We start from the raw sequence: 24,025 nt of genomic DNA, 5'->3' as shown, positions 1-24,025 counted from the left end.
CAACCATACATGATGCTGAGAACTCAACTCCCAGTGAAGTAAACAGGAGTAAAGGGTACCTAGCATCCTGCAAGAGGCACTGAGGACATTATAGGATTGTCAGCAAAGGACCAGTGCAACACAGATTTGATTCATATTACCAGAACACAATTCTGAGTTGAAGGTATGCTTTACTTGGCAATTGGCTGCTGATTTTGATTAACGTTTTCAAATTAGTCACACTATACATGTGTCTAGATTTGCTTAAAAAAAGGCAATGAAATGGATGGTGGCAGGATCTAGATTCACCGGGCCTGATACTCAGCAGATGTAAATTGGTATAGTTCCATCCTTTAATGTCAGTAGAGATGCATCACTTACAGCAGCACAGATGCATGCCTGCTGTCTTTGAGGCTTTTAATTTAAAGTGCAGAGGTGAGTTTCTGTGCTGCACCTCTAAGAGCAGGGGTGTGCTAAGGTGACTTTAAACTACCTTTTCACCTTCCTGATCTTAGGCTGCTCTTAGGGCTGGAAAAGCCCCCGGCATAACCTAGACACTCCCGGGGTCTGTCTAAGCTACAGCAGCCTCCTGGGGCAGCCCTATGGGCTGCAGTGCTGCCCCAAATGTCCACAGTTCTCTATATTGCCCCTCTCCCCAGGGTCCTTGGAATGCTGCCTTCAACAGTGCTGGTGAAATCATCCTCCAGCCCAGGAGTTCTCAAACTCGGGGTCGGGACCCCTCAGAGGGTCGTGAGGTTATTACGTGGGGGAATCACAAGCTGTTAACCTCCAACCCAAATCGTGCTTTGCCTCCTGCATTTATAATGGTGTTAAATATATAAAAAAGTAGTTTTAATTTATATGGGGGGGGTCACACTCAGGCTTGCTATGTGAAAGGGGTCACCAGTAAAAAAGTTTGAGAGCCACTGCTCCAGCGAGATCTGGGGTTTTTAGAGCTTATTTGTGTCATGCCGGTCGTCTTACCCAGATCTGTACACACTTCTTAGAGAGGTCCTTCCAAACTACAGCTGAGTGAATAATTGAAACTGATAATTATATTAATTTTACTTTTTTTTTCTGGTCATGAATTGTCTGTGCCAAGTTTATGGTTTTCTTACATTTCTTTGTTCTATGAAAAGTGGATGCACCAAATACTTAACAGAACTGGCCAGAAAACAAAATTTCTATCCCATGGAAAATTGAGGTTTCAGAAAAAATTCTGTCTCAGTCTGGGATAAAAAGTAAAAACCTCAGGAGAATCAAAACAATTTTTTTTTGACTTGCCAGCTGTCAGCCTGAAAAGCTCTTGTCAATTTCACTGTCGCTCCTCAGGCAGAAAGTGAAATTGACAAGAGCTTTCCAGGTGGACAGGCAAGGGAGCTGTCATTTTGATTTTTCCCAATGGAAAGTGAAACATTTTCAGCAAAATTGAATTTTTCCTGCAGAAAAATCTCAGTTTTTCAAAAAGGGCATTTTCCATCAGAAAAATCCTAACCGGCTCCACTATATAACTTTGTATGAAAAGTTCTTGTCTTCAGACGATTTATGAACAGTTCACTGAGAGTATTCAATATCCAAAATCCAAGCTCTGTGGGCTAATTTGGAACAGGTAGATTGGTCAAAAGGGAATATTTTTGTTTCCAGGTTGGATGAGTATAAACATTAGTTATTATTCTAATATGAATATTCGTTCTTTATGTCAAAATCTGTTTTCTGTTAATTATCTCTAATATTTGCTCTTTCCAGAAATACTTCTGCCAGTAAAGTTGTGTCCTAGAATTTTCAAAGAAAATGAATCCCAAACAGGAGTGAACCCAACTGAAATGATTTCCAGCCCTGCAAACTTAACTTGAATGATAAGAGAGTCAAGCTACATTGATTGAGATTTATTCATCATAACCTGTAATAATCCATTGTGTCAAATGCTGCCTGCATTGACCCCTGTGCAGCCTTGTTACCTTCAATGAAGGAGTAATGAATGGAATTTGGTAAAGACTTTGGTTGATGATGACCGAGAAGAACAAGAATAGAGCTCACCCTCCCATTGCTGTGGTGGCTCTGCAGTGCTAAGGCAAGTTAAAAGTTATTTTTGTCACCAAAGGAAGCAGATCTGCCTGTGAATACACCCAGGGAGCAGATGTATTAAGTTATTCCCTTCTCAAAGTAGACGCACACTCTAGTTATTGTTTACTGACACTACTTGGTTACAGGATATTGATGAAATGGAGATGTCCAATGAAAGCTCTAACAGATTTTCAGTTATTTGACTGGGACGTATGCCCAGTTTCCCTATCATGACAGAAAAACAACAGATTAAATTACCATGAATCACATATGGGGCCAAGTTGCAAAACTGAGAGCTGGATCATGACTGTGAACACCCCATGAATGTTCAGTACCAGGGTTTTGGTTGAGGCCTGCTCTAGTTTAAATAATGGGGTTTTAATTGTCCTTAATTGAGTGAAATAAAGTCATTCAGAAGTGAAAAAAAAAGTCAGAGCATTAAAAAAAACAGACAAAAGATCAAAGTAACAGGGATAGTTTGCTTATGTTATGAGAAATATGAAAAAGGACCCATTGTGAGAGAAGTGGAGAAGGGGACTCCCATGTTTCTCTGGAATGGTGTTAGGAAGATACTTCATCAAAAAACATTCAGTATCCTGGGGCAAGAGATGTTTTTGATACATCTGCAATGACAGCAGTTTGTTAGAAACACAGATTATAGGGAACTGTTCCAGCATGTAGAAGATTTTGAGGCTTTAACACTATAAGAATGATGGCAGTGGTTTGGCAGAGCAGGAAGTCTAAGAGACTCTGAGTTAAATATGGAAAATGTTTAGGATGTGGGCTATGCAGAAAGCTCACATCCTACCCCAACCCACGGCAAACCCATTTGCAAAAACAGGTGGCAACAAATGACCCAGTGCAGGGTGTACATTTTAGTGGGTCCCCACACTGCATACTTATCTCATGGCTGCTCAATGTGTCATCGCTGCACGCTCCCACATGGCAACTTCAATAACCCTGCCGTAGCCAACACGCAGCAGTTCACCATGGCTGCTCCACACTCAGCTCAGTGGCATGTCAACATACCATCACCATAGTCCCTGACATGGCAGTGCAGTGGGCCTGCCCTCCTCTCCCAGGATAGTTCAGCATGCACCCACCCTTCCACACGTGACAGCTCTGTCTGCTCCTCACCATGTCAGCTCAGTGTGCCCTTCACAGCAACTCACTGTGTCACCACGCCCCCCACTCAGCTCTGTGTGCCATTGCCGCGTCCTCCTCCATGCGGCATGCCACTGCTACAGCCCCCTGCATGTAGGCTTAGCATGTCACTGTTGTTCATCCCGTCTGGCAACTCAATGTGCCATCCCAGTCCTGTATGAGGAACTCAACCCATGCCACCGTGTACACCCCACCTATGGAAATATAGCGTGGTGCTATTGCTCTCCATCTCCATGTGAGGTTAGCTAAATGTAGTAGCTCAAAATGTACCCACTTCACATAGGTGGTCTGGGCACCTCCCCTTCTCCAATGTCAGGTCCCTTAGGTTGGCATCTCAACATAATGTCATTATGCTGCTTACCCTGCTCCCCTCCCCCCTTCCCCTTATTGTAGCTGTGCAGACTTTGGGATAGATTTTAGCCCTAGCATCAAAGCTGAGCAAGGGGCAATGTATAGCAGTGGTGCTGCCAGAACAGAGCAGGAACTTGACTGAGTCACTATTTTCCCCTTTGCTTCAAGGGGAAGTTAACTGCTCCTGCCCTTGGCTGACACAGATTTACTTTTTCCTTTACATCAGCATTGGTGGGTGGGTGTGGACAGAGCCAATCTCTGGCTACTTCCCTGTCTATGACTGCTGTCTTCCTACCTACCTTAACAGGAAGGAGAATAGCTCCTGCTGATAGCTCTTCTTCCCAAACCCACACAGGATCCAGTGACTTGAGTAGCCCATTAAAAGGAATAGGGGCTCTCATCTAACTCGAAAGACACTATGGCAACTGGAGAACAAATGAAATGACGACATCACAAGAACAGAGAGTGAAAGCTGAACAACTTAGTAAGAAGATTTTAAGTTTGCTTGTTTAAACTTAGAGTTAGTTTTTGTTATTACCTATTTACTTTGTTCAATTCACGCTTTGGAGAAATAAACCCTTTAATAAAAATCCACCATCCCTTAAGGCATGAGACTGCACAATTCATATCTCTAAGATGACCAGAAAGTTCTCCAGAAAGAAACAGAGTGGACCTGATAGGGAGTTCCTGATATTTTAAGCTAAGAAATAAGAGAACAGTTCCACTTCACCATACCCCAAAACCACCCTTTCAGTCCTCCCTTACAAAGCAGCAAAAAAGAGCCCAAAAGCAAAAGCCAAAAGGTTTCAAAAATTCTTTGCACATCATCTTCAAGAGCACAAGTATTAAGAGAAGGCATTTTTGGAAATGTGTTTTATACCTTCAGCAGAACACTGACAGGCTTTGGTGTCTGCTCTCTACAGTCACATGATGTTGTAGCCACTTAAGTTGACTTATTTCCAAGAGGATGGAAATCAAAGAGATTGTTATCAAAATGGCCATGATAACCCTTCCAGCACAGACACGCATCTGGCTGTGTATTTGAGAGACTTCTGCTTTCTGTGAAAATCTTTGAAAACAAAATTTTTGTCCTACATAGAAAAAAAAATAATAAAAGTCAAATATCATCCAGATCAATTCCCAGACCAGGTCCTCCACAGGTGTAAGTCAGCATATCTTAAATAACTTGATCAGATGAGGATCTGACCCACAGTTTTAGTCAGACAATGTTTGCAAGTACATTTTTGCAGTATTTGGCCATCTCTAGTTATCGTAAAGAAACCAAACTACTGAGTAAAGTATCCTGTCTGTTGCTGCTGATACACAGCAATGATGTAATGTTGGAACTCTGAACTAGCACTACCTTTCCTTGGAGACTTTTACAGCTCCCTTTAAGTAGTACCAGTCACCAAACCTTAAGAATGCCCACAAACCTTTAGTTATAATTAAAATGGTTGTAAATTAACTTAAATACAAGAGTAAGAAAACATAACTGTCATTTTACTACTTTTGTAAGTAACAAATGAAGGCATAAAAGGTACATACAGTGAGATGCTGCTCCCTGCTGGGGAAAGTGTATAAAGAGGTGACTGAAGGTGAATCAGCCGGCATAGAGAACTGAAGGGTTAGAAGGGACTGCAAGGATCACATGTACATTGAGTTTAAGAGTGATCTGTATGAAAAGGAAATCTAAGAAATCATATCCATGAATTAACTTATTCATATTAAAGTGAGTTGATAGCAATCCCCATATTTAAGGTTGAGTAAGGCATTTCATATATATGAACTTCTATAAGACGACTGATTTTGATACATCTCCATCCTACCACCTCAACTTTCTTTAAAAGAAAAAAAATGTCTTTGTTGCTTAAATAGGTCTTGCTTACACATAGGCCAGTGGACATGGTAGATTTGGATTTCACTATGGCATTCAGTTCTTGCCCCGTGTGTGGTGGGCCAAAGGATAAGAAATGGAGTTAGGGATGTGGTGTGATCAGGTGGCTATGACTAAGGAAGGAATTTAGCAGGAGGCTATGTTAGAGGGATGGATTTGGGCAGTGAGGGGTAGTTTTTGTGTATGTGTGTTGGAGATGGGAGTTCAGAGGTTAGGGATACCAAATGGGTAGAGTCAGTATTAGCCATCTCTCACTAAAGCGCATCTGGGAGTATGTCACTAGGATTTGTTTGGGACAAGGAGATCCTGCTTTGAGCATGAAGCCATTGGTAGAGCGAGTTGGGCAACGTGGGCATGAGTCCCAGCAGTATGGAGATAAGCAGTGCTATACATTTTCCTTACATGAAAAATTAACAGCACCATCTGCTGGCTTCCCAAATGCCTGGCTGAGATCAGTCCTTGGATGGAAGACTGGTTGAATACGAAGCCTGACAAGGCTGTGGTGATGTTGGCAGGAAGAGGGAAGCATTCTGAAGACCTCACTGCTTCCTTTAAAATCCCCACCATCAAAACCATCTGCCCTCATGCTGTACAATCACTCTTAGACACTGCACTACAATTGGACACCCAAAGCCATAGTGGCAAAAAACTCCCACTTCCACCCCTGCATCTGGCTAGTAGATTACACCTCTTCCTATCAGAACCTGATTTGGCCCCATGTACCCACATATTTGTTACCTCCAGAGTTGGTTACTGCAATTTCCATATGTAGGAATGAGGTCCCGTGTCCTGAAGCTCCATGCCTTCAGGAAGCTACTGCTAACCCTGAATGCAGCAGCTTGCCTGCTAGGAAACATGGGTTACCAGGAACACATTACCCTGATTTTCTGCTTCCTTCACTGGCTCCTCATTGAGCGCAGAGCCCAGTTCAAGGTCTCTGTTCTGATTTTCAAAGGCCTGCATGACACTGGCCCTAGCTAACCGAGATCACCTCTCCTTCTCCAGTAACAGCATCACACAACAGTTTCATGTCACTAAGAGAATGAAGTTGTCAACTAAGAGAGGAAGACTTGTAGCAGACAGAACTTTCACAGGAGCTGGACTGTGACTATAGAACTCTGTCAGAGGAAATGAGAAGGATCATAAACTTCACTTCATTCAGAGCCACCTGCAAAACCCATTTCACTGATTTTGAGGACAACATCGAGGGAAAGCAAACATCAGCATCCTCACACACGTGCACACACACATCTTTTTGAAATTCCAATCAATAGCTCTGAGCTTGAAGTCTATAAAACAGTGGTCCAGCCCATTTTAAGGTATGGTGCTGAGTGATGGACAAAAAAAGAAGAAACAAGCAAATGATCTGTTCCACAGAAATGTGAATGTTGAGATGCGTGAGGAACATGTACATCACAGACATGCTCAAAGAAACACCCATAAATGAAAAAGTGAGAGAGTTCAGGCTCACGTGATTTGGTCATGTAAAGCAGAGCCCTAACAACTATGTGGGTAAGAGGGACCACCAGATCAAGATTAAAGGGAAAAAAACAGAGGAGCCAACCTAGGAAGAAGTGGTGGGATGTCATAAAGGAAGACATGTTAGCACATGGTGTGACAGGGGATAGAGCTTTGAACTGAGAGCACTTTGGAGGAGAGAACTCATACAGCAGATCTCTTTTGATGGGATTAACACAAGGAAGCAGCAGAAGCAGCTTTAAACTTGCTCCTGACAGCAGGACTGGAAGGTTCTCTTGGGCCTCCACCACACTTGCAGAAGCTGCTGCTGCAGTAGGAGCAGCTCTGTAGCCTACTTCCTCACAGCTTTCCGGTGTAGCCATGCTTGGCCCCACTCCACAAGGACAGGACCTGGGCAAGGTATTGGGGAGCTGCATATGGAAATTGGGAGCTGGGAAGCCAGACTGATGTTGGGGTGGGTAGCAAATACCATGGGTTTGGCAATGGTAGGATGGGTCTGTGCCCCTCTCAAGCCACTGATCCCTTATGGTCTCCCTCTGTGTACAGGGGAGTTCCCTTTGCAGTGGTGGCAGGCTGCTATATCTGTCTGCCATGCCATGACTGAGAAATGCTCCCAGATGCTGCCACACCTCCTCAATCAGAAAACGATTCCTTGTGCCTCTAGCTTTCACTTCTTCCCCCTAGGGACTTGGAATTTATTTATTTCTATCAAACAGTCCTGCCATCCCTACCTAATAACCAGTCCTCCTCTTGTTCTTCCCCTGACTATCTGAATAACTGAAAACTGAAATCAAAATGGCCACTATTGAGCTTCCCATTCCTGGTAAATAAAGGTTGAAACGTTTAATTTTGACAATGTTGAAATGTTTCATTTGTATACTGACATTTCGATGTTTCTGATTTAAAATATTTTAGAATTTCCATTCTGCAGAAAATGTTTTTTCATCCCTCATCAGAACATTTTTCCCCCTGCATTTCTATTTTTTTCATGGAATGGAAGTTCTGGTTCCCACCCAGCTCTACTTGCAACCCAGACAGTGGAGATAGGGAAGCCCATTGCCATATTGTATATTCAACAATGTGTTTTTCCAAAGAGACTTTCAGTTTGATTGGTGTACGTAGTCTCTGTTTGCAAGATGCTGGGAAGGACGACAGGGGATGGATCATTTGAGGATTACCTGTTCTGTTCATTCCCTCTGGGGCACCTCACAATAGCCACTGTCAGAAGATAGGACACTGGGCTAGATGGACCTTTGGTCTGACCCAGCATGGCCGTTCTTATGTTCTTAAAGGAAAACTAAGCTTGACTCCCCTCAGGACAGTGACAATTACTTCATCATAATAACATTTATGTCAGATGTAGCAAAACAGAGTTCAGCCAACACACATCTTATCCTTCTGTATGGTCACCCACATGACTAGAGCCCGAATCCCCATCAGAGCACTCAAGCATACATGCTTCTCTTTCAGCATTCAAGGAGCCCCATTGATTTCAGGGGACTACTCAAGTTCTTGAGGTTACGTACAGGTTTAAGTGCTTCGCTGGATCAAGACCTGACTCTTTAGGTTATCAGTTTTGATTCATTTACAGCCCCACACTCCTGTTATGTGGAGCAGAAGAAATCAGATCAGAGAAAGCTTTGGGGGAAAAAAGAATTTAAAAAAAATATTATAACAAAAAGTCAACATGAAGGGAGAAAAAAGTGCCTTGAGCGACATTTGGTAAAACCATAGGGCCTTATTCCTATTTGCACTGCTCTGACAGTTGAAATGATTATAAAAATGTAATTTCTGCCCACTTTAAGGCAGCATTAGACTGCTAGAGCGATGTAAACAGTCCTAAGGCCTCATGAACACCAGGAAACCCTCCTAGTGGAGATGCAGCTCTCTCAGCAAAAGAGCTCTTTTTGCTGTTATAGCTTATACCAGTTCCATGAGCAAAATAAGCTAAACCAGCAAAAGAACTGCATCTGTACTGGGGCTTTTTTTAAAATCAGTATAGCTCTGTCAGCTAGAGAGGTTTGGTTTTCTTTGCACAATCCTAATGGGCATAGCTACCCTGGCAAAACTTTTAAGTGTAGACCAGGTCTTAGTGTAAATGAGAATCTGGACCATAGACTCCTTTACAAGAATGAAGGGGCCTTTGCCATTAAAGAGAGTGGTGGAATTCCTGGCCCTACTGAATTCAATGGGAGCAGATGCTGGCATTTAGGGCTAGATTCTGGCTGCCCTTGTTTGATACAGAAACAGGAAAAAAAAAAAGCACAAACAAATTGCCTCCGTCACTCTTTAAGCAGGAGCTCGCTAAAGTCCCATTAAGAAGAAAGCCTCCTAGCCCATTCAGGTGCCTGAGAGGGTGAGGGGAAGGAAGGTAAAGACATTGCTCCCCTGTCCCTCCAAACTAGTCAACATATCTTGCTGAGCATGCAGCATCGTCTAAGGGCGGCAGTGTAACTATCATGCCAGTGTGCAGTGCTTGGGAGCCTCCAGGCATTTTAGCTGGCTCATGGGGACTTTGGCTGCCACTCAACCCTGCTGCAACCTTTCCAGTTAAGCTAGCATTTAAATTGAGAACCTTCGACAGCCTTTGGTAGCAGCAATAAAATACAGTAATACCATTAATATTCAAAAACCCAAGTCTCCTGGAATGGAGTCAGAGCACATCATTCACTGCTGGCAGGTGGTGGGCAGATTGGTTGTTGTGGAGATACTGGATCTTTGTATGTTAGCTTATACCCCACTCTCCTTAAAAAAAAACAAACAAAAAAACAACCCCACTACACCCTGGGAATTCGCTGGTGCAAAGCTTCCCACTGGATATTGTGAAATCCTAGAACATTCTTAGCTATTTAAGGACAAAAATCCTGCCTGCAAGCCTTCAATAAGAGTCATGCCTGATGATTCAGAGGAAGACAGCTCCCTCCACAATGCAGTTTGCTGACTGTACATGCTCCACGGGGATGGGTGGGATTTCTTCCTTATCCCCAGCAAACAATCTGAGACTTGATTTCCCCATCACAGATTTAATCTGAACCTGACCTGGAGCTCCATCAACCATAACATGACAGTTGATCATAGATCTTACAATACAGCACAGAGATGAGGTGGTTTCTGAGACAGCAATGGCTAAACCCTTTAACGACTTTAAACATCGGTGCCTTGAAATAGGCCTAGTAATGGATAGGAAACGACAGTCTCTTTAATTTCCTCAGCAATGAAAGAAAGCCTTGGTTTAAATGCTTGCACTGGCAAGGACAAAATGGATCTATTACGTCTGCTCTACACAAATCACCATGTTTGGAACTGCATATCTCCTGCAGGTAATTAGACGTGTCCAGCTCTTAGTTTTAAGCCATTCTTATTACATTGAAAATGGTAGCCAAAGCAATGAGTCTGCTCGGTGTGATGGTGGTACAATGACAGAACTGGAGAAAACAAGAGGATCGCAGCTCACTGGAGTTCTGGCATTTTGATAAACTTCTGGGTGGTTGTTTGTCGATTATAGGACTGCAGAACAGATACTTCAGGGGTTGAGAAATAGGTTAACTCTTTTATCTGCATTATAAACTTTGTACTTTCTCGACTACCACATTTTACGACAAGCTGTAGAACTTGCTCTGGCAACACCCTTAGCTGCCTACTCTAGGAAAATATATGTCTTCTCCCTGACTTGACAAACAGAAATGAAGATTTCAGACCTTACCTCACTTTATCTAGCCCAGATGGCCTAGGCAAGAGCACAGAGTTCCAGCTTGAAAGCAGTGCATATTTGTGAACCTATTTATATGCTACACAGGCATGTTACAGGTCTCCTGACACTTAAGGCAACTGTGGACCAGATGCCGTTTGGTTTTTAGACAGAACCAAAAAGCTGGGGGTAATTTTTGCAAGAGATTGTAAGAGAGCTGAGTACAGATGGACTATTAATATGGTTCTGTGTGCTGCTATAATTAAGCTAGAGGTGTTCATTGTAAACCACTTTTTCCAGGGGTTTCTATAACTCAGAAGTAAAGATTTTTACCATTCCTGAGTTAGGCAAACATTTCAGCCTAAGATGACTTGATTATTTTGGAAAGCTAATTTGTTTTGATTTTAAATTAAAAGTTTAGTATGTATATATGCACACACATTAGAGATGGGTGAAAAATTTTCAACAAATAGATTTGTCTTTTTTTTTAAAAATGCATTTTTCAGTGCTCCAGAACTATTCACAAATTCAGGTTGAATAGTTTCAGAGGGGGGTTGGGGAAAGTGGGAAGAGAAATATGAATAGTTTCTTTTTGAACATGTCAGTTCTACTTTTTGTCTTTTGAAATATTTTGTTAAGAACATTTCAGAATGTTTTGTTCTCACTTTTCATTTTGAAATGACATTCCATTTTGAAATTTGATGAATTTTAAAACAATGCAGCAAAAGAGGGTGAACAACCTGTAAGTCGCTGAACTGAAACAAAAAGCTAAGCTGTTTAAAATCAACAAACATTTTGTTCAAGTCAAAACAAAATGATTTACAAGTGTTTTCATTTGATGAAAAAATTCAGAAAAAAAATGGTTTTGCTTCAAATTGAACAGGATATCCCCCCAAACCCACCTGCCCCATACCAAAATATCCATCATTTGCTCAGTTCTAAAATGTATTAGGAAAAAAACACCCTACATTAAAAGAACATTCCTAAAACTGCAAAGTCAACCTCTCAGAAGTTAGGAAATGCCAGAATTAAGGTAGCCTGTTGTTGTATCACCCAGGCAAGTTACTAACAACTTCAACAGGACTTTATTTTTACAGTGGAAACCTCTGTACCAAGCTGCTGCTGCACCCTCTGTAACTCTCACTCAGCCTCCTCAGCTCCTCCCCCTCCTTCCTGTTTCCTGTCCTTTCAGACTCCCAACAGCCAGTGCTCCCAGTTCTAATAATAAGAAGCAACATCTAAACACCACATTCCCTCCTCTCTTAAGAAACTCTCCCAATTAAAATAAACATTGTTATTCTAACCACAGGAACAAATAGGAACCAAGACACTATTCTACTGGCAGAAATATTACACTGGAAACACTGTAGATACTACATGACAGTCTTTAGTCCAGACAGGTGGTCGTCTGGGTCTGGCAGGCCGTCTCTCAAGGCCCGGTTCCAGTGCAATGTCTTGTTGTGATGGTTCTATGGTGAAGTCATCCAATGCAGACTGGATGTTGGCATAATCTCCTCTTGGTGCATAGGCAGGTGCAAGATAAGAAGCATTCCATACCCGTCCATCAGAAAGTTGATACGTGTAAGGTCCCTTCTTCTCTAGGATTTTAAGAGGAACTGTGAATTTATGGTCCCCTTTGTGTAAAATTCCAGGTTTTCATATTCTAACGAAGGAACCACACTCAAACTTTGGTTCCTTAACACTCCGCCGCTTGTCTGTGAAAGCCTTAGACTTTGCTTGGTTCTGTTCAACTGTTTTTCCTCACATCATCCTCGTTTGGGACATCAGGTTATGCCTTTAACAATCCAGCAGTGTTCAGTTTAGTATTCGTCTGTTTCCCATGCAGTAACTCTGCGGGTGATCTTTGTATTGTGGCATGTCGTTTCACCCAGTATGCTTGCAGGAAATCAGTAGTGAAGGGTATCCACAATCGCCTTTCCAGTTTAGCTGTTTGCAAACTCTTTCAAACTTCTGTTAAACCGTTTGATTTCCCCATTGGCTGAGGGTAATATAGGGATGACCTTCTGTGTAAAATGTTCCTCTCTGCTAGAAAAGTTTCAAACTCCAGGGAAGTAAATTGACTACCATTATTGGAAACCAGTTCTATGGTGTTACCTTCCCTGCTAAAAATTGAAGAGAGGAACTTAATTACTGTAGCAGAAGAGATTTGTGATGTAAATGCTTCCTCAGGCCATTTACTCAAATAGTCTATTAAAGTGATGGCATAACGACAGTCAATTGGAGCAGTATCAAAGGGTCCTACAATGTCAATCGCCACTTTTTCCCCATGCAGATTCAGGAAGAGGTACAGGCTGTAATGGAGGTGTACATGTCACTGCTGTCTTATAATGTATTTGGCAAGTGACACAGGATTTTATGAGTGCTTCAGTTTGAGAGTCCATCCCTGGCCACCAATACAGATCCTGTAGTCATTGTTTGGTTCTGATAATTCCTTGATTAGTATCGTGTGCCAAGTGTATGAGTTCTGACTGTAATTCTTCTGGAACAAGTAGCCAGTTGTACCTCGTAGCACACAGCCATCGAGCAAAGAAAGTTCATCCCGAAATCTAAAATAAGGCAGCAAAACTTGGTCAAGGTTTTTAGGGTTACTTGGCCATCTCTATCAGAAATTCCCATAGTTTTTGTTGAATTGTACATGCTGAACAAGCAGCTTGAAATTGTTCTCTTGTAACTGCAGTAAGAGTGCTTGTAATAAGAGTGCAACTACATCCTCATCCTCTGGTGGACCATCTGGTAAAGGCAAAGGAAAGCGAGAAAGGCAATCAGCTACCACATTTTTGTTTCCAGGCTTATATTCCAGGTCATAATTGAAAGAGAGTAGTCTTGCAGACCATTTAGCAATACGATATCCTGCTCTTCCCAGTCCTTTCGTGGTGAGCAACGTCGTCAAAGGGCTGTGGTCTGTGCGCAACTTGAACATGCAGCCCCATAGGTAAGTTCTCCATTTTTCAGTAGCCCAGACACAAGCAAGTGCTTCTTTTTCAACTGTAGAATATTTTTTCTCAGCATTACTCAGTGTCCTTGAAGCAAATCCAACAGTCCTCTCTGTGTTGTCCTCATGAAGTTGTGTGAGGTCAGCCCCAAATCCATAATCAGAAGCATCAGTAGTTGCATATTCAGTCCTGCATTGCCCACAATTGTAAGTACTGGACTATGTACAATCAAGTCTTTCACCGTTTCAAAACTAGCTTGTGCATCCATTGTCCACACTAAGGTTGAACTTCTCTGTAGTAATTTTCGTAACGGTTCAATGACAGAAGCATAATTGGGAATTAATTTTGCATACCAGGAGGTAAGACTCAAGAAGGAACATAAGATTTGCAAATCTGTTGGAGGAGAAGCATTTGAAATTGCCAGGATATGATCTGGATCAGGTTTTAGTCCAGCCTGTGAAATTGTATGACCCAGAAAGGAGAGTTCAGTTTGTCTAAATTTGCATTTGGACCTATTGAGCTTGAGGCCTGCTTTGCTGATGCAGTTTAGTACAGACTGCAGGTTATTGTCATGCTCCTCAGTAGTATTTCCAAACACGATAATATCATCCAAATAGCACTGGACTCCACGTTGATTCTTCAGAATCAATGACATTTTTTGGAAGGCAGTTGGGGCTGATGCCAGACCATATAGAACATGTTTAAAACGAAATAGTTCCTCATGTGTAATAAATGCTGTGAGGTCTCTTCTGTCTTCATGCAACATATGCAACATAACCTGGCAGCATGTGCTCTGCAAATCAAGAGTAGAAAACATCTTTGCTCCATGGAGTTCTGCAAATACTTCTTCTATGTGAGGAAGAGGATGGCTGTCAATCACAATAGCTTTATTTGGCTCCCTTAAGTACACACAAAGGTGAATGCCTCCACTCTTCTTCTGCATCACCACTATAGGTGAAACCCATTCTGAGGAGTTAATCTCTTCAATAATGTCATTTTGAACAAGTTTTCCAAGTTCCTCTGAAACAGCTTCCCTGACTGTAAATGATAAGCGCCATAATTTCTGTCGTACAGGCATCACATTATTCCGCATTTTAACTTTATGCAGAAACCCATAAGGACAGCCGAGTTTCTCCTCAACCTGGTGTGTGTACCACAAGAGTGCTTTGCTCAGGAAGATCATTAATCCATTAACTACCTTGAGATTTAAAGCAGCCAATAAATCTCTGCCAAGGATAGGAGTGCCTTTGTGGACAATGTAGAACTCTGCAGTTACACAGCAATCACCAAAAGTAACTATCGCTGACAGGCAGCCATGTACTGGAATATGGTTTTTCAAATAGCATACCAACTGAAGTTTGGGATCAGTAAGAGGCACATCTTTAAAGTAATGCAAATAAATGGAATCAGGTAGTATAGATACTGCTGAGCCAGTGTCCAATATTAGCTGAATAGAGTGTGATTTGCCTGAGGGTATGGCGGAAATGTTTACAGTGCACTTTATCTGTTCTGGAATATGTGCAGTAGTGATTTTGTCCACACTCAGCACAGTAACATCTGGTATTGTAACTGCATGCACCTGTTGATTGAACTGGCTACTGCGACATACTTTGCAAAAAGATTGGGCATTTTGCTAATGATTGCACTGAGCTACTTTTGCTGGACATTGTGTGTAGCTTGCAAGATGTTGTGGGGATCCATAGCAAAAGCATGCTTTTACTGCATTTTGCATTTGCTGATTCAGTGGCTTTTTATTAGTTTTCCCCTTGCAATTGTTTGTCTGCAGCAATAGTGAACTTTTCTGCAAAGGAGTCACAGCCTGGACTGTGCTTTCTGTATCACTGCTCATGATTTTGGCTTCAGCTGTAGCTGACTCCATCTGAGTAGCAATGGGTATTACTTTTTCTAGCGTAAATTGTGGTTCTAGAAGTAAGTGTTCTCTTACACGAAGCATGGTTGTTTTCTCGGTGAGCTGGTCTCTAATCATCTCATCTGCCATATTCCCAAAGTAACAAATTACAATCAGACTCCTCAGGGAAGCATATACTGCATTATAGTCTCCCCTAGTTTCTGCTCACGCTGGCGAAATCTGTAGCGATTAGCTACTACATTCACTTTTGGCACAAAGAAGTTCTTTAATGCAGTGAGTGCAGTCTCATATTTATCATCTGCAAGGGGAAAAGTGTAAAATATATGCTGCCCTTCTGCTCAGAGGCAGTGGATTAGCAGAGCATGATTTCTTACTTCAAAAATCTCTGTAGCACTGATTGCAAGCAGATAAGTCTCAAACATATGGATCCAGACAGTAAAAGCAATTGGAGGCTCACCTGGGCTTTACAGAAAGGGTGCAGGTGGGTTCAGAGGCAGAAGATCCATCCTCGTCACCAAAATGTTGCATCACCCAGGCAAGTTATTAACAACTTCAACATGACTTTATTTTTACAGTGAAAACCTCTGTACCAAGCTGCTGCTGCACCCTCTGTAACTCTCACTCAGCCTCCTCAACTCCTCCCCTCTCCTTCCTGTTTCCTGTCCTTTCAGACACCCAACAGCCAGTGCTCCCAGTTCTAATAATTACAAGCACATCTAAACACCACACCTGTGCAACTTTAATTCACCCCCCTTGTGCGTATGCATTAAGATTTAGTACAGTACTATTATTTTTTACAGGACTCCGGCCTCATTCAGTGCACAGGATGGATGGTTCTCAGTCAGTGAACAACTGTTCTATGATTCCAATCAATATTTTTATTTCACTTAACTGTGGTGGCTCCAGGCCTTCATTACTGCACAGTATTTAAACCCTGCTCTGAAGACAAATTTATTAATTTCCTAATTGGAAATTCTATGATGATCATAGCTACAGTAGCTGAGTGCTTCACAATGAGTTTAGCTTCACAATGCTCATGTGAGAGGAAGGGGTACTATTATCCCCATTTCAGAGATGTGGGAAACTGAGGCACAAAGATTAAGGATAAGCACCCACAAGTTTTGGGTGCCCTGTTTGAGACCCCTAGGAACTTATTTTTCAGAGTATTTAGCATGGAAGATTCCTGCCAAACTTTAACTATTTGTGCTAAGCTATCGGCAACTGAAAACAGGATCTTATAATGGGAAATGCTGGGCAATCTTAATAATAGACAGTGGTACCACACATGCACACACACTCTGTTCTGGTATTGCTAACTATCTATTCCAGTTTAAAAACAAAATCTGGGAAAAGATAACCCATAAGATGGTTTTATTGATCTTAGAAAAAACAAAATAAAGAAGAGATGAGATTTGAAGGAGAAACTTGGAGTCTGATTCCTCTAAGTTGGGGAATGATTCTATAATCATAGAAGTAATTGGCAAAGCTCCAATTGATTTAGTTGGTGGAGGATCAGAGCCTTGCACTATTTTGCACAGATTTCACTCCATTGCTTTCAGGCATGTCTCCACATTGGGCTGAAGGTGTAATTTCCAGTTTGGGTAGATGTACGCATGCTAGTTTTGATGAAGTTAGCACAGTAAAAATAGCAGTGTTGCCATGGTGGGCGGGATGGGCTAACCACCCCAGTGAGCACCTAGGGTCCTGAGAGGTTTGTACTCAGGGTGACAAGCCTGTCCCCCTGCCTATGTCACCACTGCTACAATTGTATTTTTAGCGTGCTCGCGAAAGGTAGTGCACATGCATCCACCTGCGTTGGAAATTCCACCTCTAGCTGCAGTGTAGACTCACACTTCAATGGAGTTTCTCCTGATTTACTCCCATGTTAATGGGCCTGATTGTGAGCTCACTGTCTAGAACATCTTTAGGACTTATAATAACATTATCTGCAATAAAAATAATATACTTATGGGCCGGATCCTGCAAGGTGCACTCTCTCTACTCTATTGAAATCAATGGGAGTTGAAGATACTTTGGCCCAGATCAATCAAGCTATTTTGGCTCCCAACTCCCATTAATTTCCAACTGATGGAAGTTAAAAACCTAAATACCTTTTATGATCTGGGCCCTAGCATCTTGCCGAGGGGCAGGCAAACTTTTTGGCCTGAGGGCCACATCAGGTTTCAGAAATTGTATGGAGGGCCAGTTACTGGAGGGGCTCATGGCCTGGTCCCCACTCCCATTCCCCCTCCTGGTACTCCTGCCCCATTCAACCCTCCCTTTTCCCTGATGGCCCTCCCAGGACCCTTGCCCCATCCACCACCACCCTGCTCCCTGTCCACCCCTGGAACCCCTGCCCCTGACTGCCCCCCACTACCCCATCCAACCCCCCCCCCCCCCGCTCCTTCCTGACTGTCCCCTGTCGACCCCTGCCCCATCCAACTACCCCTTCTCCCTGTCCCCTGACTGCCTCCAGAACCCCTGCCCCGACTGCCCCTCACTGCCCCCATCCAACCCCTCCTCTCATTCCTGACTGCCCCCCCGGGACCCCTGTCCCAGTTCAACCCCCGTTCCCTGCCCTCTGACTGCCCCATACCTTATCCACATCCCCACCCCTGAGCACCCCCCTGAACTCCCCTGCCCTCTATCCAACCCCCACTCCCCGCCCCCTTAGGGCGCTGCCTGGAGCACTGGTGACTGGCGGCACTACAGCCGTGCTGCCTGGCTGGAGCCAGCCATACCATCGCCACCATGCACCGGGTCAGGCCAGCCTCTGCAGCTGCGCTGCCCCACAAGCTCACAGCCCCTCCGGCCAGAGCATTGCACCAGTGGCAGGGTGAGCTGAGGCTGTGGGGGAGGGAGGACAGCAGGAGAGGGGCCAAGGGTAGCCTCCCGGGCCAGGAGCTCGGGAGCCCGCAGGCCATAGTTTGCCCACCTCTGATCTTTCAGGACCAACTCTAAGTAATTTCCTGATGCCTGATACAAAAGCAGGGTATTTGTTATGAAATAAGTTGCCATCTCAGAAAGGCCAGGAAAGCTCTTTCAGAAGCATTTTTTTGTAGTTTTATTATGCTCTTGTGAAAAGGTTGCCACATTGTGTGGATCTTGGGCATTCTAAGTGCACAAAGTAAGTGAGAGGCATTTGAAGCATTCCAAGACATTTTCATTTCCCCTTTCTTAAAAAAAGATCCTAAACCCAAAGAAATGCATTTAACCTTCTCTGTGAAGTGTCTGGTAGAGAGATGGGTCTGTCCCAGACAGTGTGCAATATTTTCTTAGTGCCAGATACACTAAACTTAGTGTAGTTTATCAAAAGGCGCATGAATGTTTGAGGCTACTTATTCAGAAGGCAGACTGCACAGTCCCAACACACAGCATCCGCTTTCCTAAATACACCAGATTTTGTCTTCTGTCCCTCAGAGAGTCTTTGTCCATTTGTCTCTTTTGTTACATAGACATTCCTTAATACCTGGAAAAGTCACCAACCAAAGGACTATTTATATAGTCAAGGTAATCGCTGTGTGAATTTTGGCAGGTGACTGGTGCCCTAGCTAGGTTACAAAATGAAAAGAAAAAAAAAAAGCACAAAGGAAAGGAAAGGTTAGCAATCCTGGAGTGGCTGTGAAAGGGAATGTAGGCCCATCAGGCCCACTTTGGCAGTTGTGGCAGAGCTCTGACCTTGCCCTCGTGGGCCCTGCGCTTCTCAGTGGTTTATGCTAGCCTCAGTGGCTCACTGTGACCCTCCACGTAGCCCTTCTCTCTCTAGGGCCAGGGTTACAGTCTACTGAGCCCTTTTCATCATAGGCCAGCAAGGAGGTTGGTGAGAAAACTCCCACAGTCTCTGTTGTCCCTGGGGCTTATTTCAGAACACTTCAGCCTCCTGTCCTGACAGGGGCCTGACTTCCCCTCCCAGGAGATGTTCCTGTAGTGGTGGGTTGGGGGGAACCTGGGCCCGCTCTCTACTCCAGTTTCTGGCCCAGGGACCCTAATGGTAGCAGCTGTTGGTAGCCAACTTTTCACTGCCAGAGTTGCTACATTTCCCGAGGCCACTTCCCCACAGCTTTCCTGCTTCTCCCTTACCTTAGGGCTCCCTTATGGATAGTTTGAGGGTGTCTTCATGAAGTGCAGCTAAAGGGCTGGTTGCTCTCCTCTGCCTGACTAGAGTGAGCCCTTTTTATAGTATCAGCAGGGCCTTAATTAGAGTCAGGTGGTCACATTAGCTTAATGGCCTCACCTGACTCTTTGCAGGTTAATTAGAGTCAGGTGTTCTCATTAGCCTGGAGCAGCCCCTGCTCTGGTCAGTCAAGGAACAGAAAACTGCCAGTATATCTGCCTTCTGCTATACCCAACTGGCCTGTGTCTATCACACAGTATAATGGTATCTAAAAGTGGGTGCAAATTACAGTAGATTTGCACTGCTGTGGTGGTTTAAAAAGGGCCTGTGTGTGAATGTGACCCAGGCCCTATGTGGATAGTGGTGGCATTCTGTGTATTTCTCATGTGTTTATGTACAACTGTTTACACATTATATACAACCCTCCACAGGCGGATAAGGGGGTGGGGTGCCAAAAGCCTGACATGCCTGCACAAGGATTTAGCAAGGAATCATTCAGGTTTCTTGACTCTGATCCAGTGGGAGCTTCCGCAGTTTTGGCTTGTCTGATCCTTCGCCAGGCTTCACTAAAGTAAAGAACAGTGCTCTGTAAAGGAACCCCTGTACCTATAAAAACCAGCACTTCTTCCTTCTAAGGGCTCTTTACTTTGTTTCCAACAAATACTCTTCACAGCAGTAATAGTGGTGACATAGCTGAACAATTGCCTTACCAGGGAACTTTACCTTTGTTTATTCAGTCTGGTAAGTGGCCAGCATATCCCAGCAAGGATACATCACTTCACCCAACACACAGACCCCCAGGTTTCAGGTGTTTGATATACACGGCACAGTTGTGATGGCTACTGCACAACAGCCTGTAGGGATCAAATACGACCCTCCCAGAAACAGTGGAGCAAATCAAGGTTTCTGGTTCCACACTTCCCTTTCAATGCCGATAGCATCACCTTTCCTGCCTCAGCAGTCAGGCTCCTCTGAGTTGTTCCAGTGAGCAGCTCAAGAGCTCCAGAGCCTTCCTTGCTGGTTAATCAAACTATTAACACACTGTCAGTGGGTGCACTCATTCCCTTAATTTGCAACATGAGTGGGAGGGAGAATTCCTCTGTCAGTAGTCACTACACCTCTGCTCAGGCCTGATTTAGAAAATTGTCAAACAGTTCCCTGATCCTTTCTTGGTTCTCCTCTTCCACCTGCCACCCTCAGCGCAAGTGTCAATGTCAGATAGGCTTAGAGCGCCACCTGATTACACAAGTCAGCTCTGGCTCGCTCTCAAAGCTGAACTCAATACTAGAGAGGCACTGCACTGCCCAGAGTCCAAACCTTGAGATCCTGCAATTTTCACTCTGTCCTTTCTCGAGCTAGAGTTGGGAGTCTGCCTGAGTAATGACTGAATAAGGTCCAAAGGGAGGAGCAAGAAGATGTTTTATCAGTAAAAGGAAATGATCATAAGCTTTTTTTAGAGCACCCTTCATCCAGATTTACCCTAAAGTTTACACCTTATTTCCAGTCTGACATACACTGGAGACTGTGATTAATATTAAACTCAAAGGGTATGAGCCTGTCTGTCTGTCACATGAATTTTACCCCTGTTGTAACTGCATTCAACACAAGGGAGTAACAAAATGAAGAGGCTCTTATCTAAAATTAAGCCCTGTTTAAAAATTCTATCAAAAATGTTTTTGACCCACCTGTGAAAAAACTCACTCAGATTGGGGGATGTTTGATGCTCTATGTTATTGATTTTCTCTTTTGGCATATTCTTTACTGCTGTGAGACTTAGATAATTTCCTCACCCCCCTCCACCCTAACTGGGCCCTGATTCAGCAAGGTATTTAAGCTGTTAGGCCCCTAAATACTCATGAACATCTTAACTCCCATTGATTTGAGCGGGAATTAGGCATCTAAATATCCTTGAGGCTCCGGACTTTACAACCTGATTCTCAGGTACTAAGTTCCCTTTATACTGATCTGACCATTTAAAGGGGACTTAAGGGAACTGAGGGCAAGTCTACACTACGGTGCTGCAGATGCACAGCAACCATGATGCATCCGCACTGCTGTAGCACGCCTAGTGAAGACGCGCTATGTCGACAGGACAGCGATCTCCCGTCAGCATAATTACTCCATCTCCATGAGAGGCAGAAGCTATGTTGGCGTCTCCTGCCGACACAGCGCGGTGTAGACACCACTTTAAGTCGATGTAACCTATGTTACTCGGGACTGTTGTTGCTCCTGAGCAACGTAAGTTACATCAACTTGAGTGGTAGTGTAGACCAGCTGTGAGAATCAGGCAGAAGTCCACCCCTATTCAGCAAAGCAATTAAGCACATGCTTAACTTTAAGCACCTATGTAAGTCTCATTAATGATACTGACCTCCTTTGAGATCTATTGATGAAAAGCGCTGTACAAGAGCTAAGTATTATTAACAATACCAGTTACATTAAGCACATATATAAGTGCTTTGTTGCTTAGTGCTTTTTGAGCAGGCCTTGGTCCTCCAGAGCCTACATTTAGTATTATTCCAGTCAAACTGTAAGGCCCATATTTTCTCACAGCTATTTGGAAAGGAGGTTGCCTGAAAGGTTGAAATATTTTATCAGGGTTGCCTGTTATTCACTCTTTGTCATCTGTGGTGGGATGTGCATTCTGATATGTTAGTAAAGTAGTGATTTGAGAATTTGGTTACAAAGATTCATTTTAAGAATTATGAATCACCCACAGCAAAGGATAGGCACTTACTGACTGATACAAATCTATATACATTCAGATAAATGAATAGTCTGCCCTCTCAGGAAAATATTGAGAAAGTAGATCAAAAGGTTTCTTAGACAATTAAATAGTGCAAGAAAAACTACAGATATTTTTTACAATGTGCGAATCAGCATGGTACAAAGAGGGGTTGATACTGCAGCACTGGATGCCAATATAGTAAACTATATATAGAGAGAGAAGGCAAAAAGATAAGGCCAAAATCTGAACTGTCACCATGGGCATCCCCACTGAAGGCAACTGGGTTCCTTGGTGTGCAATACAAGGAAAATATTTGCCTTCTGGTAAGTGATGGCAGGGAGGGGAGAGACAAAGTGAGGAAAGGAGTTCACATATATATAAAATGAAACAGAAAAGCATACCAAAATAGAATGGCAGAATCCTTCAGTTTTGAAGGGTTCTCTAGGGCAGTGGATCTCAACCTTTCCAGACTACTGTTCCCCTTTCAGGAGTCCGATTTGTCTTGCGTACCCCCAAGTTTCACCTAAAACTACTTGTTTCCAAAATCAGACATAAAAATACAAAAGTGTCACAGCACACTATTACTGAAAAATTACTTACTTTCTCATCTTTACCATATCATTCTAAAATAAATCAATTGGAATACAACTATTGTAGTTACCTGCCAGCGGATAGTATATAGAGCAGTATAAACAAGTCATTGTCTGTATGAAATTTTAGTTTGTACTGACTTTGCTAGTGCTTTTTATGTAGCCTGTTGTAAAACTAGGCAAATCTAGATGAGTTGATGTATCCCCTGGAAGACACGAGAGTACCCCCAGGGGTACATGTACCCCTGATTGAGAACCATTGATCTAGTTAATCAGTTTGACCATCTCCCTGCAACACTGTAACATCATGACAATCTAACAATCCCTAATGGCATGAATGGAGCTGTATCCATCATTATTATTGATTGTAAAGTCAAGAATCCTCAAGTAAGATCAGGGCACCATTGAGCTAAACCCTGTACGAGCACAGTTTAGAGAAAGTTCTTGCCACAAGCTGTTGATAGCCTAAATAGACAAGACAAACAAAGGTTGAGAGAAAGGGAGTATTATACTTTGTGTCCTTTGGGACACAGACCAGCTTTTTGTTGTGTCTTCGTACAGCCCCTAAGACAATGGGGTCCTGAACTTGGCTTCCTACATGCTACATAGTAAATTATGATGATGATGCCCATTTTACAGATGGCACACAGAGAAATACATGTATCAAATGAAACATTAGGGAAGGAGAATGTGTGGAAAAACAAGAGGTTAACTCCACCACAAATCCAAGATGAGAAAGAGGCTGGGCTATAAAATCAGTGAGCTAGTGATGAAGAATCTAGGCGGGGGCAGCATTTTCACTTCAGAAGCTGATTCCTCCATCATAGGCCAAAGATTGATTTGACCCAGTAAATTAGCATGTGTTAGCTCTGCTCTGTCAGAGATTTGTTCAGTTGCCTCCATCTGCTTCTTTTGTCAGCACTGTAATTTCTGGAAATGATACCTATGCCGTTCAGTCTCTGCTGCCCAAGGGACTGACTTCCCGAGATAGTTGTTAGAGTTCAGTCTTTGACTTGACTCAGTGGTGCTTCCTGATACCCCCAGCCACAGGAGCTGGCTTCCTCTGGGCCCCAAGGGTGCTCAACCCCCTGTGCTGCCCAAGGCCCCACCCCCACCCGACCCCTTCCTCTAAACCCCTACCCCCGCTCCA

The 24,025-nt window shown here is 43.3% G+C and overlaps 1 long non-coding RNA gene across 1 annotated transcript in view; it reads right to left on the bottom strand.

The window, feature by feature from the left end:
- The window catches only part of LOC120380149, a 33,230-nt gene extending 13,657 nt beyond the window's left edge, over positions 1-19,573 (bottom strand). The window contains exon 1 of the long non-coding RNA XR_005587638.1: positions 19,524-19,573. This is a non-coding gene — a long non-coding RNA (uncharacterized LOC120380149). The remainder of the gene's footprint in view (positions 1-19,523) is intronic.
- Between the last annotated feature and the right edge of the window lie 4,452 nt (positions 19,574-24,025).

This window comes from Mauremys reevesii, linkage group 1 (genome assembly GCF_016161935.1).
Source record: "Mauremys reevesii isolate NIE-2019 linkage group 1, ASM1616193v1, whole genome shotgun sequence".
Lineage (NCBI taxonomy): Eukaryota > Metazoa > Chordata > Testudines > Geoemydidae > Mauremys > Mauremys reevesii.
The sequence above is the reverse complement of the archived record's forward strand: the minus strand, read 5'-3'. Positions and strand labels throughout refer to the sequence as shown.